This window comes from Microtus oregoni, unplaced genomic scaffold (assembly GCF_018167655.1).
Source record: "Microtus oregoni isolate MIOR12 unplaced genomic scaffold, Mior012 000049F_ref0000343, whole genome shotgun sequence".
NCBI classification, from domain to species: Eukaryota; Metazoa; Chordata; class Mammalia; order Rodentia; family Cricetidae; genus Microtus; species Microtus oregoni.
In genome coordinates, this window is record NW_024543223.1 from 13,530,178 (window position 1) to 13,537,208 (window position 7,031).

At 45.7% G+C, this 7,031-nt stretch overlaps 1 pseudogene; it reads left to right on the top strand.

The window, feature by feature from the left end:
• The first annotated feature begins 3,259 nt into the window (after positions 1-3,259).
• LOC121436553 lies at positions 3,260-4,137 on the top strand (annotated as a pseudogene).
• The last annotated feature ends 2,894 nt before the right edge of the window (positions 4,138-7,031 follow it).

A 7,031-nucleotide genomic window follows, 5' to 3' on the forward strand; every position in this document is an offset into this window, starting at 1 on the left:
CACACACTCACATACACATACATGCACAGTCAATACACACTCACACACACACACCTGCATGCACACTCACACTCTAACAATAAAAAAGAAAAGGCCATTTTGTGGTGATGTTTTCCATTATTTGTTTGATTCATCACTAGTTATTTCCCACGTTTTCCACTCTCGTGAGACAAACAAGCTAGAACGGAACAAAAGAGCAGCAGTCACATTCCTGTGCTGTCCCATCACCTCTGCCCTCATGGCAGAGCTCCCCAAGGGGAGGCTAGGCACCAACTGCATTCAGCAATGCAACTGCTTCTCCTTAGGAGGGCAGATGCCTTTCCTCTAATCAAAAACAGACCAGCTCATGTGGAAAGGTTGTGAGAGCCTTCGGGGAACACAGAGATGCTGAAAGATCCAGCTGAATTCCACACGAGCTCCCCTTACAGAGCCGGCTTCTTCTGCCTTCCTCTTCCCTGGGGATTGCACTGCTTTTCTGCATTAGCAACTCTAGAAGGAGGCTTGTATTTCTTAGTGGACTTTTTTGAAAACTGGAGCTATCTCCTTGGGCTTATGTGCAAGTGACAATAGGGGTCTTGCCGTCAGCCCAGGGTGCCTTTTCAGACTGCAGTCCAACTCAAGGGACAGTCCAGCTCACTTCAGTTGCTCCTCACTGCCAGCACAACCTAGGAGGTCCAGGAGCAGGCTTGCGTTCTGAACCCTCTTTGGTGCTCGCTGGAGTAGAGAACCCACCATAGAATAAATAGTCTAGCTCAAGAGATGGCTCTTCCTATATCAGTCCATTCACTGTGAGTACATCTTCAAGGACAGTTAGGTCCAAGACAACAGGTTGGGTAAGCACTGGAAGGCAGATGAAGTTCTGACAGTTCTCAGTAATCTCATAGTCATGGTTTCTCATTACATACTATTTTTATTTGCTTTTTTTTATGTGTTTGTTCATGAATGTGGAGGTATGTGTGCATGTGTATGTGCAGACGCATTGTGTATATGCATGTGGAGGTCGGAAAACAATCTCAGATATGATTCTGTCTTAAGAGCTGTTCTCCTTGTTTTCCGAAATGGAGTTTCACTGGTCCAAGTCTTGCTGGTTAGGCTCAGCTGGCTGCTGGCAAGCTCCAAGGATCTTCCTGCCTTCGCCTCCCCAGCAGAGATTCTAAGTGTATGCACCCTGCCTGCCTGGCTCCCCCTCGCCTGGGGCTCGTGGGGTTGAAACTCAGGCCTTCATGCTTGCAAAGTAAGCACTCTGTAGACTGAACTATCTCCCCAGCCGGGCTGTACGACTTGGGAGCATCTTGTCTATGCTACTGCCATTGCACATGCGCTTTCTCTCGTCACGAGTATCTCATGCGTGGCTCACCTCACTTTGCTTTGCTGAGACTGGATGCCAGCCAGCCAGGCCAGACCCCTTGCTTCACGGTAAAGAGCGTGTTCTGTGGGTTAGCTGCCTTTCAATAAAGCGAGAATTGTATTTCACATGATTTTTTTTTTTAATGTGTAAAATTTGCCTGGGGTTGATTGTGGAAGTCGGGAATGGAGAAAGCATTATTACCATGTTCCGCTGAGAAAGAATTAAAAAATCCAAGTGTGGGGAGGAAGGGAGCCAGAGGGAGAAAAGAGAAAGGCTGCTAGCTGCTCAGCAGGGGGTGAGGCAGAGCAGAGCAAATCCCCGGGCTGGAGTGGCCAAGGGCGTTCCACGCACAAAAATATTCTAATGCACAATTTAAGACTGTGTTTCCACACTGCCCTCCCTCTCTCACCCTCCATCTTCTCGGGGTCCCCACCAAATACACAAGATAGGGCACCCTCCACACGCTACACAGAGCCCCAAGAGACATGCTTCCTGGGCTCTTGTAGTTTTGTTGGAGGTAAGGGAGACTTTAGTTCCTTTGTATCAGGATGACACAGATTGGTTTCAGGAGAAGTAGGACCCGAGAGACAAAGATGGCCACAAGGATGCAACTGGCCCCATTTTTTAAAGATATTGTCAGAGAGTTCTGGATTCACAAGCCCAAGGACAGTAAAATTCTGTCTAAAAAACCAGGTAGACAGCGCTTAAAGAAGAATTGTACCCTGAGATTGTCTGCTGGCTCTCATGCACAAAAATACAGGTATATGCGATAAGACAAAGGCTTTAGGTTCATCAGGATTCTAGAATCTGAGAAAATTCAGCAGAAATTCCTCATTACCTGATCGTATGTGATTGGACAAAGTTTGATTCCCACTCCTCTCTTTCTTCTCTCCTCCCCAGCTTTCTCTCTTTTATCTTAAGGCTGTCTATAGAAATTCACACGATGTGCATCGAGAAGGAATTCTCACAAACGTATGAATTGTGCTAAACAAAGCTGGAAACTTTTACATGAACCCTTCCTAAGGAGTTTTCCCTGGTGCAGAGAGTGGGGTGGGGAAGAAAGGGAAGGAGTGGGCCACATACTTGATGAAACAGCTTCTCCATTGTCTATTATATTCTCATTTTTAGGGCAAGAAATCTCTATAGGAGATATAGTACTATGTAAGTCAGTACCACACACACACACACATACACACACACACACACACACACACACAATGTTGCAGAATAAATTGTCCCCTTCCAATAGACCACAGTCAGACAAGTTTACAGGAGACTGCCCTCCCAGGATTTACTATGAGAATCTTGCTACAGTTCATACCACATCATCTACTTTAAGTATTCAATGTCTTCCTTGCTCATAAAAATTGAGTTCTTCAATAGTTCCTTCAAATTTGTTTCTGTTAACCCCTGACCCCGCACAACATTCAAATGGTGGAAAGGCACGTATGGACGTGGTTATATCTAATCTGGCCTTATATATTTCAGGCCTTCCTGGTTGTGCTTGGTGACCAGGTATCCACGGAGGCCTTCTGATAAAATACTGTGTCTCTGCCACAGTGGATTTATAGTTTACTTTTGGAGTAACCCTCTTGAAATTTAAAAGGAAGTTTTAAAGTCACATTTGACCGAAACCCTGTTAGTTCTGGCTTTTAAGAACGTGTTGTCAAGCCAGCCCAGGGCTTCCACAGCCTTGCTATTGTGCTATGTGTTGGCGCTGTCTTCATGGCACACAGCAAAATAAACTAGACATACATGCTAGGGGGTAGCCTGTTAATAAATTCACTGGTACAGGATGACCAGGAGAACAGAGCCTAACAGATGTGGTGTCTTTCCATTTGTAAAGCATCTGACTGTAATTTTCAGCAGGAGAGATGAGAGACAAAACAATTCCTTTAAAATATTAGCTGAGAGCAGCAGCCTTCGGAGATCCTGTGGATCTGTGTCTTGCTTCAACAGTGTTTGGACGGAACAGACCCGGGGCCTCCCTTTGTTAGCTTCCACCGCTCCTCATCTGCAGCCGCAGCCTCCGGGACCATCACCTCGCCGCCTTCAGCTCCCAGGACCAGCTAACACCGTCTCTTTGCGGGTAGCTCCAGACTGCATCTCAACCATGACCTCCCAGATTCGTCAGAACTATTCCACCGAAGTGGAGGCTGCCGTGAACCGCCTGGTCAACCTGCACCTGCAGGCCTCCTACACCTACCTCTCCCTGGGCTACTATTTTGACCGGGATGATGTGGCTCTGGAGGGTGTAGGCCACTTTTTCCGCGAATTGGCCGAGGAGAGCGCGAGGGTGCCGAGCGTCTCCTCAAGTTGCAGAACGATCGCAGAGGCCGTGCACTCTTTCAGGATGTGCAGAAGCCATCTCAAGATGAGTGGGGTAAAACCCAGGAGGCCATGGAAGCTGCCCTGGTCTTGGAGAAGAACTTGAACCAGGCCCTCTTGGATCTTCATTCCCTGGGCTCTGCACGCACAGATCCTCATCTCTGTGACCTCCTTGAAAACCACTTCCTGGATAAGGAGGTGAAGGTCATCAAGAAGATGGGCAACCACCTGACCAACCTCCGCAGGTTGGCTACTGGGCCCCAGGCATCTCTGGGCGAGTACCTCTTTGAGCGCCTCACTCTCAAGCATGACTAGGAGGCCTGTCCTTTCGAGGGGCTCCCACCTCTGCTCTGCACCAGCCCACCTCAGGACCTTCACCCTAACCTCTCAAGAAGCCACTAGGCAGCTTTGTAACGCCCTGGAGCCCCTCTCAAGTTTTGGACCAAGTAAAAATAAAGCCTTTGAAGCAGCAAAAAAAAAAAATATTAGCTGATAGTCAGAAATTTTTTAAGTACCAGAGGAATCATTTGGGGCTGGAGAGTTGGCTCAGTGGTTAAGACTGCACACTGCCTTTGCAGAGGACTTCAGTTTGGGTCCCAGTACTCATGGATGGCTCAGAACTCCCTGTTAACTCCAGCTCTAGGGGAGCAGACACCTTCTATTTTCTTCAGGCATTATACTCATGCATGCATACACATGTACAAGTACACGCATGCGCACACACAAATGGGTTTTAGTTCAAACTGGAGAGAATAAATAACAAGTTCATTTTCAGAAACCTGCAAAGAGCTGATTAACTTTGTGTGTAGACCTGTTTGCTGTCAGAACTACTCCATGAAGGAATTGTGAAAAACCTTTGCCTTTAAGAAGAGTTTAGAAATACACTGTAAAAAAAAAAAATGAGTAGACAGACGTTCGCACATAAAGATAGTCCCTGCTATATTGTTTTGAGTGGTATGCGGTAAAAGGGGCAGGCACGGGACTGTCCAACAACTGGACAAGGGTTAGAGAAGCATGATGCATCTGCTGCTGAATACTATGGAGCCATTAAAAATGATGCTTACAAAACCTTTGAAAATGGTGTTAAATGTGGAGGCTTCAATTATATATATGTACACAATGTTTCTTCTTTCACTTTCTCTAAAGTGATAGCAAAGGGATTTATTTCTCAACAATATCTAAAAACCAAGTTTCAGGAGAACAAGAGAGCAGACAAGCATACTGGAGACAACAGTACAGTACCAGACACTGGAAGGCAGAATATGCTTGATATACCTGAGTTACATGACTGCAAAAGTTGGATCTTGAGCCTTATACTTCCCAATTGGGCAATTTCCTACCCACCTGGGTAAAAGACTGAGGTTTTACTCTTAGAGGAGGTGAAACCAGATTCCAGGCTTGGCTTCAGCCAACATACTGAAATAGCAGTCTCAGTAAGGCGAACATATTACAGTAGTGGCACAATGAAGGGGGACGTGGTGCCAGGGTAGAAGTCTATGTGCAGAACTGGACATCTTAGCATCAGTGATGATGAATCCTGATTGTCCCCTTGATGAGAGCTCGAAGCAAGCAAAAGACAGGACTCTGGATTGATGTGTAAGGTTGTTCCAGAAAGGATTAACTGATGGCAGGTGACTCTTACCCAGAGAGGTCAGGATATCCCAGTGGGTGCCTCATGTATATACAGATTCAAGGAAAGGCAGACTTGAGTCCTGTCTGCTTGCCTCCATCCCATTGCCTGCTCTTTTGTTATGCAGAAGTTTCTTGGCTTGATACAATGCCAGGTAGGTTTTTGGAGGGAGGTTGTTTCCTGTATGGTGTGTGTGGGGGCCTTATAGTATTATAGAAACACCAATATTTTTGTGTGTAGTACATATGTGTGTGTTCATATATGTTTGTGTTTATCTGAGTGTGTATGTGTGTGCATGTGCATTTGCATGGGTGTGTAAGAGCCTGAAGAGATGAGAGATGGATGTCAGATGTTTTCCTCAATCACTTTTCAATATGTATACATATGCATATATACATATATATGGTGGAATATAAATATATATTCCATTTTTTTTTTCAAGACAGGGTTTCTCTGTGTAACAGCCCTAGTTGTCCTGGAACTCCCTCTGTAGACTAGGCTGGTTTTGAACTCACGGAGATCTAGCTGCCTCTACCACATGAGTGCTGGAATTTAAGATGAGTGCCACCACTGCCTGGCTCCACATTATATTTTTGAGTCATGTGTATGGGTGTTTAGAAGTCTCTGCACACACATGTGCGATGCCCGAGGAGACCAGAAGAGGGCATCAGAACCCCTGGAACTGGAACCACAGATGCTTGTGATCTGTCATGTGGGTGCTGGGGATTGAACTCAGCTCCTCTGTAAGATCAGCTGGAGTTTTTAAGCTACCGTGGCATATCCCTAGCCCCCTCCTAGAATCCGTTTTTCAAGCAAGGCATATTGAAGCGAAATGTCAGAAGCCAAAGATAAAACAGGATTTGGAATTTTTCTGAAGGCAGAAAGTGTTGCACACCAGAGCATATGACCTCCTACTTCTCAGTGGTAACACTTGAGTCTTTGTGGCAAAGGAGAAGCTTGTTATTCAGAGGGAACATGATTTCTGCTCCAGACTCTGTATCCGGCACATGGTTATTCAAATGTGGCACTAGAATCAAGATGTTATCAGGCATTCAAAGTCTATAAAAAGCCTTAGTCTTCATACACTTTTATCAAAATTGAATAAGATACGAGGTTGGGGATATGGGATTCTGGAAAGTCAGTGAACACTAATGGGGGCGGGGAGGGGATTCATAGAAGGGTGAAGTTATGTTGGGAGGACTGCTTGCTTTCCAGTAGCCTTTGGCAGCTCCTAGTCATGCTGTAGCTGAATGATAGAAAACTGGGAAGAAAATCTCCAACTTTTGAACTCCGTAAATTCCACTATTATTTGTGTTATTTTTCAGGGAGCTTGGGAAACAATTGCCATGGATATGTGGCAGTTTGAAGGTAACTGGTCCCCATGAGCTCATCGGGAGTGGCACTCTTGGTAGGTATGGCTTTGTTGAAGTAGATGTGACCTTATTGAAAGAAGTGTGTCTGTGAGAACAGGCTTTGAGGTCTCCTTTGCTTAAACTTCGCTCAGTGTCACAGACGACTTCCTGTTGCCTTCTGATCAAGATGTGGCCAGCACCATGTCTGCCTGCATGCCACCATGCTCCCTGCCATGATGATAATGGACTTCACCTCCTAAACTAAGCCATCACCTAAGTTAAATGTTTTCCTTATAAGAGTTACCATGGGCACGGTGTCTCTTCACAGTAATAGAAACCCTAACTATGACAACATACACTGAAAATGATGCAT